Here is an 18,012-nt window from a genome sequence, read left to right as displayed (position 1 = left end):
ATCTGCAAACTTTATGTGTAATTCAACCTCTAATTAATTTTGTTTAGCAGTGTGTAAATTAGCTGAAAAAAGGGTACAAACAATACATAATTAATTACTCAAAAGCAACTTGAAATAACGCGGCATTCCAATCTGTTGTTTTTCTCTTACAATAGAACCCCTTTTTATTTTCCTTTAAACAGAAGTAGGTGTGCAATTCACCCATTTCTTCCAGGAATTGTCCTAGCAAAACAGCGACAACAATTATATTAAATGGTAACGATTTTTTTTAATATACATAGAGGAAATTATTAATAACTGAAAAGATAAACCCATCCCATGTAATTGGTTGATTAAAGGGTTAAGGAATCACGAATCACACCTTCTAACTGTTATGGGTCAAGTCAACAAATCTTTCTTTTTCATTTTCTTTTGTCAACATACCATTTCTTTCTTCCAGGCATCTTCCAGTCATCTATCAAATTGATAATAAAATAAATAAATAAATAACTAATAATAATAATAAAATAAATAAATAAAGACAAGACTTCTTTACACATTCTGCGTATAGGAAGAGAAAATAAAAAGAAATACTATTTCTACAATAATTTCACATTATTTTAACAATAAATTTTAAATAGTAAGTTGTTGAGGGTTGCTATTGGGTAAAATAATAATTTTAGCAGTAGGTTTAAATTAGAATCAATAACAACTAATCATCTATAATTTGTTGTTAATTAAAATAATATGACATAGTGAAAATATTATAGACGTAACACTTCCCATAAAATAAAAATAACTTCAGGGTTGGAATGAGCATCCACTTGCAATTATATATACTTTCATTTTTGCCATTCGCTTTCTTTGCAGATCATTTTCAATCAGTTTATAAAATAAATTAGATTCAATAATGTAAGCAATTAGTTAAATTATATATCTGTTTTTTTAATATACAATAACTATCACCTTGAGGTGTCCTAGTTGCATTGGACAGACCTCCAACTGCCATTATTAGTTTATAAAATTTATTGTTCATCATCTTTAAGCGTGTCAATTCATCTAAGCTTAAAAAAAAATCCTAGCATGTACAACCAAAGTCACCCACGCAGCAATAATGTCCCACGCAGCAATAATGTCCCATCTGCAAAAGGGTATGATTTATATGAACCTAACCTAAAACAAGGACTATATCTACTTATATCTGCTAATAAACTCTTTTAACTCGAAGCTAATTGATTAACATTTTTTGATATTTTTAATTAAAATATTGAGGATTAAAATCCTTAATTCCTCCGCCAATTATTGATTTATATATAGAAAACTTAAAAAGAAATCAATTTTCATCCATGTTGCCTTTATCAAATTGATTTAATAATAATAATAATAATAATAATAATAATAATAATAATAATAAAAGAGACCTACGAAGACTTGTAGGAGCATTTGGTTTGCTATAATGTGCCCTTGATGTAATGTATATTACCTTAACGTGACATTAAAGTGTTTGGTTCATTTAATTTTTTCTAACATTACTGTAATCTAAGATTACAAAATAAAGAAATGATACGTCCACAATATTTTTATACCAAATCTTAAGTGGTAAATTGTTACTGGTTGTTATTGTTAGGGTAAAAAAGTAATCTTAGTGTTAGATTCAAATTTAAACCAGTAACAACTAGCCACATGTGATTTGTTGAAAAATGTAATAAAAATATTGTAGACGTAACATTTACAAAATATATCACATCACCATAATTACGTCACCTTCTTAAATGGGGTGATCTTACCTTACTTGGTGGGAATATAATAATTTATTGAATTCAAAGTATATACTTAGTTTGTAATGCTCTTCAAAGTATATACTTAGTTATGTGTGACTTTTAATGAAGCTAAGCATTGCTAGAAATAATGGTATCATATAGCAGAAAATGTAGTGGAACAAATGAAAGCTCTCAACGAAAGCTATTTATTTGTTTTAATTCGTGAGCGAATTTTGGTTTGGAAGATTCACGTATGAATGAATCTGGAAATATTTTATATGAGAATCATATAACATAATAGTATAGTGGGTGAATGCCATGGTTGATGGAGAAGATACTTTAAAGTTTGATTTGTGAGCCAAAGGATAATAGTGGGTGCATGTCATTTGATAATTGTATCTTTGACCTTAAACTTTGCAAATCAAATGTACATAACTTAACCCTGACACTTGTCATTGTCCATAGTTCAAGGCAAGCTCTGAGTTTTAAATTTTTTAAGACAAAACTTTTTCTCCTGAATGTTGTCATTCATGGTCATTTTATGTCATCTTGAACTTGATATCATAATCATGTATGAAGCATAGCTCCTACATGCACCCATGGAATGTGGCTTATAGTGTAGCTTATTCGCCTTCTCAAAAAAAGTGAATACTAAGGTCCCTATTCAAGTGGAAGCCAAAGCTTTTTTGGGGGTAGTGAAATTAGCAGGTCAAAAGTAACTTTAGAATGTGGTAATTGAGGGAAATTCCAAAATTTGAGTTGAGGTAGTGACCAATAGATCCAAATTAGTGCACTAGAAAACTGTTAATTTTTTTTGTTGAAGTCAGATTGCTATATGCAAGATTTGATCAACTGGAGTTTAATTGGGTGTATAGGAATGCTAACAAAGCTACACATCTTAGCAAGATGGTCTTTGTCAAACTCTTTTCCAAGTTATTTTGGTGAAGGGATCGGTCCCTTAGAAAATGTTGTCTTGCCATGAATAAATGTTAATTTCAATTTCTTTTTTAATTCATAATCAATAAGCAAACAATTTATATATATATATATATATATATATATATATATATATATATATATATGCATGTATGTATGTATGTATGTATAATTGTGATTGTTTTTAAATGTGCCATGCATATGCACGGGGTTACACACTAGTTACAACTAATAACAACTAACTGTCTATCATTTGTTGTTAAAATACTATGAAATGGTGAAAATATTATAGACGTAGCAATTCTCATAAAATAAAGATAGCTTCTTGGTGGCCAATTATAAATTAAAGTCCGGTTTATATTGCTTTTTGACAAAATTATAAAGTTCTCTTCGTATTGCTTTCTTTATGTCTATTTAGAATTGAGATGTCATCATGATGTATCAGACATAAATGGTTAGTGGAATCTGCAAACTTTATGAGTAATTCATCCTCTAATTAATTTTGTATAAGCAGTGGGTAAATTAGCTAGAAGTAGTACATAATAATTACTTTAGTTTTCATTGGTTCCAATCCTTATCATTGAATTGTTTGTTGATTTTCCAATTTTTAGAGCAAAACTTTTACATTTTTACTTGTCACAGACTTATGCGACATGGGAAATAAATAATTATTTTATAATTGCAATATAATGTATAATTTGTTGAACATAATTTGTTCTCCCCTAAAAATTAAACAATTTCTATTTGGTCTAATTAGGTCTACTTTGTTCCCATTCAATCCAATTAGTCTACTTCAATCTACTTTGGTCCAATTTGGTCCACTTAGTCAATTTCAGTCCCCTTCAGCCCATTTTGGATTAATTGGACCTTAAATTGATTCTTTTTATGGGTTAACTTTTCAGATTTAGCTCAAAAATTCATTTTTTCCCTTAATTTTTGGGTTAAAAAGTATGAAATTTTATTATATTTGGGTTAAACTATTTAGTTTTGGGTTAAAAAGTAAAAACAAAATAGGCATTATAAATTAGAAATATGAGCCCTAAAAAAGATAAATATTCAAAAGTCCTATTCAGTCTACTTCAGTCCTAATTAGTCTATTTTGTCCTCTTTGGTCCACTTTGGTTCTATTTGGTCTACGTTCACATTGGTCCTATTCTATCTACATCAATCCTATTTTGTCCACATTGGTCATATTCAATCCATTCCACTTTGGTTCTATTCGGTTCACATTTGTCATATTCAGTCCATTTTGTCAACTTAGGTCCTATTCAATTGACATTGGTCCTATTCCGTCCACTATGATTCTATTCAGTCCACTTTGGTCATATTTAGTCCTATTTGTTCCTATTTAGTCCATATGTCCACTTTGGTCCTAATCTATCCATTCGTTCTTATTTAGTCCATCTTGTTCCCATTCGCTCCTATTCCATCCATTTAGTTTATTTGATCCACTTGTATCCACTTCAGTCCATTTTATGCACGTAAATATAAGGAAAAAGATATGTTTGGGTTGAGACTACCTATTCTAATCCCCCCCCCCCCCCCCCGCCACACACACACACACACACACACACACACACACACACAGATATATATATATATATATATATATATATATATATATATATATATATATATCTTAAACTTATAATATCTAAAATCTTTAGCATAATATTTATTGTTGCTATATTTTTGTTGAGCCACATTAACATAACATTTTAGTTTACTCTGGTCCAATTAAATTTAAGTAAAAGTCTTTCTAAACCTTAAGGCAATAAATATACAAATTTAATTTTTTGGGCGGTTACTCATTTATTTTAACGTCATTACTTTTAAGTGAATTGTATGAGATTGATTATACCTTCAAGCAAAATGAATATATATATATATATATATATATATGTGTGTGTGTGTGTGTGTGTGTGTGTGTGTGTGTGTGTGAATATATATAATTTAAATAAATTATTCAAATTCTCCATTCTCTTAAAAGAGATTATTATGCTAATCAAGACTCATAACAAAGTTATACTAAATATGTATAATTTATTCTCTAAATTTTATTGTAGATAATTTCCAAAAAATAATTTCCATCATTTTTCCAAATATGTAATTTTAACATTTTTGATGTTTTTGATTGATATTATTCTTTTATTAAATTGTCATATTCTTCTAACTATTTTTATTATGCATTATGTAAGTGCACAATTGCACCTGGACCCAAAGACAATTATGAGCTCAGGCCCAATGAGCCTTAACAATAAAATTTGTAGAAGGTGGGCTTGAAATCTAAGTTAGAGGTACTGAGAACTTGATAACAGGCTAAGGTATGCAAACACTTGTAAATAATAAATGACAATTGCAAATGGACCTCCTCGGACGTAAGCCGATGACCACTTTTGTATTATTTCTCTTTCTTTCTTAAATGTTACAATTCTTAATTTCTTTCTTGGTTACTGACTGATCCCCCTTCTTCTTTGGCCTTCACCCCCCTTAAATATTTCTTCTCCTAATGCTTTATCCACGTGTTGCTCAAATCTCCTTCCCTTAGATATTTCTTCTCTTAGTGCTTTTGAATAGTAACCAGAAGTTTCAGTTCTACTGTTCAGGAGTCACTTCCCCATTAATGCGGCTAGGGAGGTAGGTGCAGAGTCTTTAATGTGGAAGTAGCAGCCTTTTCCTAAGATATTTCTCTAACACCGGTGTATCTAAGAGGTTCAGAAATTTCCCCTTTTAACCAACAGTCTTTCCGGAATTCTGTCTTGACCTTTATAGTGAATCTCCGAGTTCTCTTGGGTCTATCCGAGGAGGAACTCACCCTTGGATATGTCCTCGGACTCTTGGCGTATGGGCCGGTATGCTGTACTAACGAGTTTTTGATTTAAGAACAGGTCGGCCCACCTTGCTAGAGCCCAAAGGCCCAAATGCCTACTTGGGTCCTTTTACCCCCACACATTATATTTTCCTAATTTCTTTTGGTACAATTAAATTTTTAATTTTCAAAGTTATTATTCAAATCTCATTCTTTTAAGGAGTTTATTATGATAACCAAAACTTATCATATAATTACAATTAATATTACTCAAATAATTAATAGTACTCTCAACCCAAACTTGTATTTTGTCATTCTTAAGTAGGTACATTGAATTGGACCGAAGTAATCTGAAATGGACCAAATGGACCGAATAAATCTAAGTAGACTGAATTGGACTGAATAGACCTAAGTGTACCGTATGGATCAAATTGGACCAAATAGATCAAAGTGGACTAAATTGACCTAATGGGCTAAATTGGACCGCAGTAGAATGAATGGACTATAAGAGAGAGAGAGAGATATACTACTTGTAATGAGGAACTAAAAAAATACAACACTAAAACATATAAATCCAAAATAGAGTTTTAAAAATCACAATAATTCATCAATATAAAGTAGAGTTGCAAGAAAGAATAAAAAAGAAGAGAGAGAGAGAGAGAGTAACCATTTTTGTAGAGATTCATTAATCCAAAGTAAGGTTCCAAATTATAAAAAAATCTCATCAATTTAAAGTAGAGATGCAAGAAAAAAAATCCACCAAAAATGGAAATTCTTTTTAGAGAGATTGAGAGAGAAAAATAATTTTTTGTGTGTAGGAAAACTATGTTTAGAATGAAATAGAGAATTGTAAGTTTATAGTAAGAGGAGGGGAATTAGAAAAGCCAAAAATGAAGGAAGATAAATGGATAGAGGAAAAGTGATATTAAGATAGATAGTAGTAGAGAGATGAAAAGGTAAAAGGAAAAGGAAAAGTTGGAGAAAGTATAATATTAAGTTGAGAAATTAATAAGAAAAATGAGAGTTAAAAATAAGAGAGTGAATTTTTTTTATTTTTTATTTTTTATACAAGATAAAATTTCTACTCTAGCTTAATCTAAGTGTATATGTGTGTGAAACTTCTTCCTGAACACTTGAACCCCGACCCTTATTCTCCACACCCCACAAGTATTTATACTTGTGGAGGTTATCACACCAAGGGTGAGTGGTGGAGTGAATGTTGAAAATGACTATATGATGTTGTTGCTAATGTGGCTTAACAGTAGCGTAATAACAATAAATGCTACACTTCAATTTATATATATATATATATATATATATATATATATATATATATATATATATATATATATATATATGTATGAGGCAAGTAAAAATGTTACCATATGGGATAATATTGGGTGATGCTTTGTAGAGTATGTATGTAATGGCATTGTTTGTTGATTTTTGATCTTTGTGAGTGATGTTTCCATTAACTTTGCCCTTCTGAACAAAGGAAGGGCCTTTCACTATGACAGAGTATGAAGAAGATATTTTTTTCTCTTATGTGCAAGGCAATGTTCTAGATTCGTTATAAATCACCTTACATTTTTCTCCTCTATTTGTTAACCAAATTTGCCTAGCCTTGTTAATTGACGTTCCAAGCCAACTCTCAGAGGCTCATGAGCAGGGCAAGTCTTGTGATTTGAAAAATCCCATTTGGGCTACACAGCTCATTTGCAAATCTGTCTCTATGAACATGTGGTGAATATCTATTAAACATGAACAGTTATTGCTGGAAGTAAGTAACAGTATTGGTTCTGTTATCTAGAGTGCTAAAATTGATTCCTAGAGCTTTGCTTCAATGTTTTTTAGTGTAGTACAAGTACTTCTTTTGTGTATGCAGTTTCTTCAACAAGTATTTGGCATTGATACCATGAAACAATGGGTGGGAGTATAAAAATTGAAGTTTTGAACCGTTTAATCCCCTTGTGTATTTGTGTGCTTCACAAAATAAAAACCACGTGTACTATACTATCACTACACTCTCAGATCTCCACCAAATAAATGCCACACTGGCTGCTGTCAGATAAGTTTTACACCAAACTAGAAGCGTGCCAAAGCCATTAAAGACAAGACTAGCATTCTCATCAAGAGTTGTAAAATTTTTGCATTTAGCATCTAAAAACCTAACTTTATAATATTTAATATATCACTTTATAATAACCCTAACATCAAAAGTTCTATTTTTTTTACCATTTTATTCAAATATTATTTCTTTATTCATTTTTTATTCTCTCTCACTCTCTCACAGTTGAAAAAAATATTAAAAAATTATAACATCTTGCTACGGTGCGCTCTCAAAAATGAGAGCACCCTGCAGCAAGATGTCAAATTTTTTAACAAATGGCATCTTTATTGTAGGTATGTTTTTATGATTTGAGGTGTTAAAAATGCTAAAAAATAGCATTTAGCATTTTTAACACCTTTGATGGGAATAGACTTGCTCAGCACTAATAGCAGCAGACCTAGACTACAAGAGAGAAGAGGGGTTCATTTTTTCTTGTCTGTTAGCTGATCATAGGGTGTTAACTGTTAAGTTTGATTTGGGAATTTTTCTAAACCATTATGAGCATGTTGCTTTGTAACTTTTTCTCTTTTCTTGGTGGTTAAAAAAGAAAAACACTTGAGTATCCCATTTGACTTGTGTAGTAATTTTTATTTTATATATGTTTTTATCGGTGAAGTTTTTATTTATTAATTAAATAAAAATGGTAAAGCTTTCAATTTATTTTTTGCCTCTTGTCTTTTATCTTATAAGAAAGGGAAACGGTTTCGAATTTGAACAGGTTATCGGGTTCAGGTCCACTTTCTCAGTTCGGTTGTCTCCAATGTCTTTTTAGTGAACATGTTGAATTGCAAAAAATGTCAAGTAGTGTACATGGTCTAAAAGTAGAAAAATCAAGACCCTGTTTCAATTTGCACGTTAGCATGTTACTAATAATTTTTTGTTTACTAAATTCTTTCACCTTGCCCTTGCTTCAATGCAGTGGAGGTAGCAGAATCAAAATCTGAGTTTTCCTTCCTTAGTTTTTCCCCCTTTAAACAGTAAGAACTATCAAATCTCCCACTAGTATAAACAGTCAATTTCAAAAGTAATCAATTGATTGACCGTATACACCATCTAACTCACCACCATACATCCAAGTATTCCTTATACCAAAAACTTTTAAACATTGGAAAATTCCAGCAAACAAAGTAGCCACATTAACAATGATGTGCAGCCACAGATAAGCATAATGAAATCAAGACGAGCATGTCCAAAGTGCTTGGAAGCATCTTCACTATCATCATAATACATTTTCCTCAAGTTCCAACCCAGCTTGATTTGTTGAGCAGCAAAGGGCAAGTCTTGGATGTTAACAATATCATTGGCAAGACTAAGGGTTCCTCTATGACTTGAACCATATGATGCTTCCTTGAGGAACCACTTTATGATGGACAATCCCATTCTAAATCAATATCGAGTCCAGAGCGAAGGAGGAAACCTTCTAAACCAGGATGATGATATCTCTCACAGAAAACCTTGCTCATTATAAGGAGATTATGAGGAGAAAGGAACATGCTGCTATCCTTTCATTTAGTGTCATTTCTGCAATCTTCAGCCAGAGGTAAGTACTTATCTTTCTTGACTTCAACTTGGTTTCCAAAATCAAGGTCATTATAGCTGGCTGAATGGGACCATGGTAATGAAATAACATTTGGAGAATATGTGGACAGGAAGGAAAATTCACTCAAGTCTTTTGCACCTATCCTGCCATCTAGAGTGTGCTGATAATAATCATCCCAGGAACTTAATGAAGGTGAATACACACTCAGCTCTATATTTTGACAAGTAATAGACAAGATTCTTTCCTCTGTATTCCTGTCAAAGCCCAACCTAGAAGAAGAGGATGTGACTCACTTTCAATCAAATATTGTTTTGGATGCAAGTCATCCAGTTCTTTGAGATGATTATATTCAAGAGATCCCATATCTTTTAGATTGAAAACATAAGTGGAATCACACTGAGTACATAGAGTAGGACTTCTTCCTCCTTCAAATCTGGGTTTTATCATTTCATACTTGAGACATGCTATACTAGCATTGCTCGGGGGAGTGTAAAATTTTGAGAGAGCCACCTATGGAAATCTATTCAACCAACAAGATAAAGGACCATCATCCAAGTGTGAACCATAATCAAGTTCCATATAGTTCCTTGCGGGCATATGAATTAATTTTTTGAGCTGACTATGCGAGTCCAAAAAAGCAAGAAACTGAGATTTGGTATCAATATCTACTTCCCTTAAACCCTGGCAGAGACATGTGATTTCAGCTTAATCACCAACACCAACAGAATAAGTCACATCCCTATGGAAAGCAAAAGGAGCCTACACTGTTTTTGTTGGTCTCGCGGAACAGGAGACTGAGAAGCAAAGAAACAAAGTCAAACCTGAGAAAATTTCTAAAAGTCCATGATATGAGGCTAAAAAAAAAAAGAACTTATTAATGTTATGTGTCTAACCCCTTTGAGCAGAGTTCTTCAATATGCGGATACGAGGTCTCCAAAACCCATTCGCATAGTACAGAGATAGCACACAGATAATCATGTCCAGACCAGTGCATTGCTTTTAAATATTTTGAGCATGGCTAATTCATATCCATAGAACTTGTCTTAAAAAAAATTTATACCAGCCTTTAGGACCAGAAGAAAAAAATATATGAATAGACCCAAATTGTAGTTGAGATGCATTTTTGAACACTTACCATCACTAATTTTGAATTTTTGACTCGTTTTCTTGTTTATGCAATGTGTAGGATTTGTATTTGCAGTCTACATTTTCCTTTAATTTCTTAAAATTGCAAATTTGGAAGTTTTGGGGTCATCGGCTGCATTTACATTCAAATGGAATGATTAAAATTTTCAAACACAAGTGGCAATTACTTATGATTGTTCCCACTAGAAATACAACATAATTATGATAATAGAGCATGCATATATTTAAACATTTAGCACAAAGAGAAACAATATTTTTACTTTATGAAAAGGAAAATAAGAAGTTAAACTGACAACCCAAAGAATATGCAGCTCCAGAAGAGCAAAGCAACGTATGGCCAGCAATAGAAACTTACATCTTGGACTCTGTCTTCCTTCTAAAGCTGTGGAAGAAGCATTTATTCTGCAACTTAAGGGAATATTGACATGAAGATCTTTAAGTTTTACTCTTTTCCTGCAGCTGGTATCTATAGGGAAATGAAAAATGAAACAAATTAGTAGGAAACGGCAATTTAATTTAAATGATTTTGCTCTGTAGCAGTATGCCATAGTAAATTGTACAAGGGATGACTAAATGACAATTTAGTAAGTGCACTGGAAAAATTTAAGGAAATAGACCCAACCATTTGCCTAATTACGACCACTACGATAGTTTTTATTTTATATGAGTACTATATTTCATTCAAACAAATAAATTGTACAAGGGATGACTATACCACATCCATAAAAATTCATACAAGCAACAAAATCCAAAAAAGAAAAAGAAAAGGAATCATGATATATATGCCAAAGAGCCCATGTCAGATCTGTTAAGTAGCAAGAGAATGCGTTTCAATGACACCCTTTCCATAACTGTCCTTTGTAATAGACTGTGACTGATTTCTTTTTACAGTCCTATGAACTCACCACTTTTTCTTCTCTACTCACAGCTTGCCACATCAGAGTTGTGACAAAGTTGTGGCGCAAGAATGTGAGGTGCTAGATTTTTTCAGGCATAAAATTCAAGCCTTGGTTTATCGCAAATGCCTTCCACCAAAACCGATAGGTCACGGTTTCAAGTAACATTAGATTATGAAGCAGAACACGATACTGAGAATAAGGTTAATTAAAGTGGTGGCAAATACTTTACTTAAGAATGCTGAAGCCTAAAAACTCTCTCACCTTTTGGAATACTAAAATCACAAATTAGTCTAACCCAAGCCTACAAAAAGAGCATTCCTAGATGCCTTTCTAATTCTATCCGTGTCAAATAGCCCCCAACAAGTGTCATAGTGCATGGGCAGCAACAGATATGTATCACAAGGAATCAATTATCAAGAAACAAGTGGTCAACAATGAAGGAAGCAGCATTCACCTCCTACACAGCATTAGCATAATTTTTGCTAGGGATTCAGAATACCAAGAGATATCCCTAAAATTGGTCTCAGGACAGTACAATCTCACCTTTTTTTTTCCCTTCAGTTTATAAGTCAGTATAACTGCATTTATATCTGCCATTTTTAAAGATGTTAGAAATGATAAGCCAGTGCATTCTGGAGAACAGAAGAGGAGCTTTCACACAATATTAAAAAGTTATAATAAAATCACAAAAAGGAAAAATTAGATTGCACGTGCAAATTAGAGTGAACAAACTCCATTTATTTAGAAGGAAGATTACCATAACATTATTCCAAAATTGGGAGCAATAATTTGTTGTCATGATTTTCTTCCCTTTTTAATGATAGAATAAACAATTAAGAATCAAAAGCATACCATTAAAAGAAAGAAAGGAAAAAAAAAAGGGCAATTTATAGCACACACCTGATTTCTTTGATGCTCCACCAAGAGGTGACAGGAGTGAGCTAAAGTTACTAGGTGTAAGATTTTCAGCAAGCAATGAGGAACCAAAGTCCTTACAGCTAAATTTGACACTGTTGGTGTTTTCTGCATAGTACAGAGAAAGCATGTAAATATTTATGTCCAAGAAAGTGCATTTCCTTTAAATATTTTGAGTATGGCCGATTCATATCCATAGAACTTTTCAAGAAAAAAAAAAACGAATAAACCCAAATTGCAGTTGAGATGCATTTCTGAACATTTACCTCCAGAACAGTCATTTGCCTAATAATAATGACTACTAGGATTTTTTTTAAAAAAAAAAAATTTATAAGAGTAATATATTTTATTCAAACAAATAAATTGTACAAGGGATGACTAAAACACATCCATAAAAAAATTCATACAAGCAATAAAATTGAAAAAAGAAAAAGAATCACGATGTATTTCAAGGCGTAAAGAGTAATTCTAGTTTAAATTAGTATTCTAACTAAGGTATGAATAACAACAACTATTATTTTGGTGAGTCATATTGGCTATGCATCAGTTTCACATGCCAGCAAGAACATGAAATGGCCTAGTTAGTACTTAGTAGTTAGTGTCTTTGTGATAGGCATTTGTCTTTGTTTCTTAACGTACCAACATTCTAGTTTCCTAATTTTTCTCTATGAAATTTCTAATCCCTAAATATATAAAAATCCATTTTCCGATTCCAAAGACTAAAACGTGTCAAAAGTTTTTCGTAAAAAAGAAAAAAACAAAAGGATTTGAACCTGTTAATTAATCTACTACAATTGATAATACGATTGCCATTATTATTAGTACCTTTTCTTATAGGAACAAATTTGAAGCAAAAGGAACGTAAATGAAAAACCAATTTGAGTTAGTTGAAACAAACAGAAAAATGAATGAAATAGGAGAAAAACCTATGGTTGGTTAGGAAGTTGGATTTGGAATGCGGAAATCGGAGCTCCGAACTCCACGGTGCCGTTGTTTATGGTAGAGTTGCTCCGATGATCGTTGATGGATCTTTATGGGTAGTTTTGGAAATTCGCCGTTTCATTGATACGTAAATGAAAACGCCCTTTATATATAGATGGGTTTGGGGTTTTTCTTTCCGAGAAATTGAAGATTTTTTTTTGGTCTGGAAATTTGGTATAAGGGGGAAATTTTGGGCGCCAAAATGGCACGTGACTGTGAGGATGTACTACTCTCGCTCTCTCTAAAATGGCCCGTTAAAAAAATCATTTATATATAGTTTTAATCATATAATTTTTTTTAGTGTGTAATGTGACTTATTTAAAACTTTAAATGAGACACATGAAAGTTAGTTTTTTAAGAGTCTTGAAGAGAGTATTGGAAGTAGGTATCAGTCTTGTAACAGTTCCACTCATATCAAGTTCTTCTATGTTGGGTTACACATGCACATGTGAGTGAAGTCTCACATGGAACAATAATGAGAAAAATTGAGCACATAGTCATTAAGTTTAGACATTTTGGGTTAAAGTGTGTCTCTATATATTATATTAATTATTCAAAAAAGCTCTCCAAGATGTTTATTTCCCAAACACTCTATATATACTTTTCACCGGTCCCAATGTTCTCTAGTAGTTTTGAGCATCCCAAAAGATTGAGATTTTTAAGTGATTTTATATTAAGTGTGCATTTTGCAATCGCTTATTTGGCTTGTTGATAAATACTTTTTGCTGAAAATGTGTCAAAGTATATTTATACTTAGAAAAAAATAATAAAAATCAGGGCTTAAAAATTATACATAAAAGTTAAAAGTTAAAAGTTGAACATAAAAGTTGAAGCCAAACAGACACTAAAAAAAGTCATAGGAAGAGACATGAGATTTCCACAATCTCTTAAGCTCAATGAAACAAGGCAAGTCAAGCATGCAATTGATGTGAGCATTTTTGTAATAGTAGTGTCATCCAATAAAAGCTTTGATACACGTTCCATGTTTTCCTTACAACTCTGGATTTAAAATAAAATTAAAAAAAAAAACTTTCCAGCAAGTAGAAAAATTATGAATTTCAAGAGAAACATTTCAAACTTGCTTGGAAGAGTTATAAGGTTTTTCTAGCCTTTTAAACTAAGAAATTTAAGATTTTTATGAACTCGATCCGATTGATGGGTGCACCTAGATAAATTTATACATTCTCCAAAAACCAATTTCTCAAGAACTAGGATTCCAGTGAAGTTTGAGAGTTTCAATAAGTTTTTGAGACTTGCTTAATCGAATGGATTTTAGCCTATCAAATGACTGTTAAAAGCAACCCAAAAAAAAAAATCAATTAGCTACTACAAAACCTCGTAGTTTAAGGAAACTTAAGAATAAAGTCGTATAAGGCTACCTAAACTACTTTGGTTGGAAACTTGATGGAAAAGATTTTGAAGAGTATCCACTCCAATTGAGAAATCTTACGATATTTGGAATATGTTTGGGGATCATGCAAAAGGTGAATTTTATCAATTTTGAGCAATTTAAGATGATGCATATTTCCAAAGGATTTAGGATTCCAATAAGACTGTTTTGGTTCAAGCAGCTTTAAGACTATCCTTGAATTGCTTATGTTCATAATCATGAACAAAAGGGATTGGCGGGTTGCAAAGTGTAGGATTACCAAAATCATTCCAAGTCTATTGAATAATATAAAAGGGCATGTGCTCAAGTTTTCAAAATAACATCTTACCATATTTTTTTGTAAGAATTTTGTTAATCTCCTCAAACAACAGTAAACTACGCTTTCTAGGTTCTTATAGCGCACTCTTGATATATTATGTTCTTGCTCATTTTTTTGTAGTAAATCATGCATCCACAAACTATTGTCACTAACTTCTATGAGAGTTTTATCAATAAGAACCCTGAATGATAAAGACCAAGATAATCTAGTATTTCTACATGGTTTTAATGGATCATTTCGTTTCATTGATCCCGATAATCATGATCATGTTAGAGCCAAGCATTCAGTTGTTAATATTAGCATAGTGTTTCCAGTAAAGTCAACAACTCAATTATTTAAACAAAGTAGGGGTACAAAGTGTGTAAAGTGTAAACAACGACAGAAAGTTATTCAACTACATAAGAATCTTAAAAGAAGAAAGAGAAAAAAAGAGGAAGACAACCTTGAGGGACTAAAATGACAGCTGGGAGCAAAGTTCTAAAGGATACATGGGACTAACTGCTAGTTTCTACATGGGACTAGCTCTCTCCAAACAGCTTGATTTAAAAAATAAAATAAAATAAAATTTATACCAATTTGAACATGACAACTAATTTTTGTTGTGTAATATAATTTATGTGAAAGAAATTATTGAGAAAAAAAAAACTCATTTGTTTTCTGACGTTAACAAAAACGTACTGTTTTACATAGTTAACAAATAAACATTTTTTGGTCGTATTATTTATCCATAAAAAGCAATAAATTCTTTTTATTTTTTATATTATTTTTATTGGTTTATCGATAGAAAGTAAAAAAAAAAAAAAAAAGCACTAGAATAAAAGAGTACAAGATTAGGAGTCCACTGTCTGCTATCCAAGCTAATGTTCATAAAGAAGTTAGGAGAAATGGTTGCTAGAGATTGAGGCTCTGCCAGAAGAGATCTGTCTACCCATCCGAATCCAAACATCTATAAACTGCTGAATGTCCTTCATCAGCTCTACATCTCTTTGTTATTTTTCTGCTGTCGAGGCTTTCCTTTATTCTGAACTGTTAGCTACCTTGCACAAAAAAATCGGACTTTTACTATACATTACCACATTAATGGCAGGGAAAGGATCTCCCTTCACTATTGCCATGTTCCTACAAGTCCAAATAGACCATAAAATAGAGACTTGCGTCACTGAGACGTACTTTTAAGTTTTCTAAATTACCAGTGATACCCTTCAGCCAGCTCTTGATTCATGCCTGAATCGAGTAAGGCTGAATGAAATCAATTCTAATGGATTGATCTAATCAAAACTAGATTTCTAGATGCTACGAAGAAACAAGAAAGCCATTTAATAGTTCCAAACAAATAAAACCCTATTTTCATACTTTAAATTAAAGCAAACCAAAATATATGTAAACGAAAATGACCACAAGGAAAAATATAAGAATTAGAATTCTAGTATATTCATTTTGAATTACCTGTCAATTTGTCATGATTTTTCTTACCAATCAGCTTGTGGTTATGGACTACTAAAATGAGGACAACCCATAGGCATAGTTTTGAATGGAAACATGGGATAAAACTATAAATTCATAATACCTTTGGCAGTGAAAGCTTTCCAGCTTTGATCTTTACTTGCCATCCAGCACATGATTTCTATTGCTTCTAAACTACCAATAAAAACCTTTTCTTGCCATTCATTTTTTGGTACATTGAAACAAAGGAACCAAAACAGCACAAGAAGAAAAGAGTAGGAGTTCTCTGTCTGTTATCCAAGTTAATGCTCATAAAGACTTAAGGACAATGGTTGTTAGAGATCAAGGCTCTGCCAAAACGTTTGTTTACCTGTCAATCCCAAACATTTGTAAACTACTGAATGCCCTTCATCACAGCCTCTCTATTTGGTAACTCTGCCACCTCTTTGTTGCTTCTAAGAATACTAACAGAGAGGAATCCCAAAGCTAGAATCTTCAACAGTCCTCATAAAAAAACCAATAAAGCTGCTGTCACAATAGAATCTTTATCAGCCCCACTGAAACAACCAGCCACAGACATGGACCTCTATTTTTACAAAAAGAAACTGGATCCCCTTTCCTTCTCTTACCCTTGTAGCTCTCAACCAACATGGTTGGTTGCCAGTTGGAACACTCTCTAAAGGTGTGGACTTGCTTATCCTGCTGCTGTCGAGGCTGTTCTTTGTTTTTGAACTGTTAGTTATTCTGCACATTGAAATCTAACTTTTACAATACTTTTACCAAATTAGTGGCAGATAAAGGTTCTTTATTCATTGTTCCTATAAGTCCATAGACCATAAATTAGAGACAAAAGACAGCAAAAAGTACTTTAAGTTATCACAATGGCCCCTGATGCCCTTCATCCATGCCTGAATCAAGTAAGGCTGAATGAAATCCATTCTAATGGACAAATCAAACAAGCCAGATTTCTCTACATGACCAGGGGGGAAAATTTGATCTAAGCTTTCAGTATCTTGGACACAAAGGACATAAGTCCTCAGATGTCTTCTCAATTCAACCCTCACATGAAAAAAACTCAAAAAAAAAAAAATTAGATATCTATAATCATTTTAGAAGCTAACTGTAACCTACGTAACTGGGTGCAATGCCCAGCGTCCTCACTTAAGGTTGTGCCAGTAAGATCAATAAAAGACCTACCAGCTTGGTTTCTACAATTCCTGGTATGCACTAGCCATTTTCCTTTTTCGACAAAATAAGACCTAGATTTGGAATGAGGCATTATGAGCTTGTGAGCAACATAAACAAGAATTAGGAAAATTCTCTGAGCATCATTTTGGCCATAGAGTTTTGAAAAGAATTCGCTCTTAAAGTATCTTTAACTAGGACATTTGCCACAACTTTCAAAGATCCTAAGCAATTTTACTGAACATCCCTTTGGAGAAATCCGATAAAATTGGAACCACATGCATATACTTAGATTTTTATAATGGAAGCACATGGCAAAGGCCATTTAGTAATATTACTATTTAATACTATCTATTATTCAGTGTTTGTTGTTTGGAAGAAAACAACATGAGATAAAACAAAAAACTTTCCTATCTTGATGTTTACTTGCTTTTAAGCAGATGAATTCTTCTGCATTTAAAAATTTCCAACAAAAAGTCTTTGTTCATTCTAGTCAAACTACTAGGAGTCTCATTGACAACTCTAATCAAACATATGGTGGGCAATCCTTTTATAAATGTACACTGAATAGACAAAGATAATGCAACTACCAACGGAACT

General features: G+C 32.3%; 1 long non-coding RNA gene across 2 annotated transcripts; it reads right to left on the bottom strand.

The window, feature by feature from the left end:
• Positions 1-8,564: 8,564 nt before the first annotated feature.
• LOC142621070 (uncharacterized) lies at positions 8,565-13,204 on the bottom strand. 2 transcript variants are annotated; one of them, XR_012841695.1, is made up of 5 exons: positions 13,021-13,204; positions 12,080-12,202; positions 11,723-11,769; positions 10,636-10,746; positions 8,565-9,928 (listed from the first exon to the last, which is right to left on the bottom strand). It is a non-coding gene; the product is annotated as an uncharacterized LOC142621070 (long non-coding RNA). The 2 variants fall into 2 exon arrangements; XR_012841694.1 differs by lacking the exon at positions 11,723-11,769.
• Positions 13,205-18,012: the final 4,808 nt, after the last annotated feature.

The sequence above is a fragment of the Castanea sativa genome, chromosome 12, assembly GCF_040712315.1.
Source record: "Castanea sativa cultivar Marrone di Chiusa Pesio chromosome 12, ASM4071231v1".
In the NCBI taxonomy this organism is placed as follows: Eukaryota; Viridiplantae; Streptophyta; class Magnoliopsida; order Fagales; family Fagaceae; genus Castanea; species Castanea sativa.
Note: the sequence above shows the minus strand (reverse complement) of the source record. Positions and strands in the feature narration are given on the sequence as shown.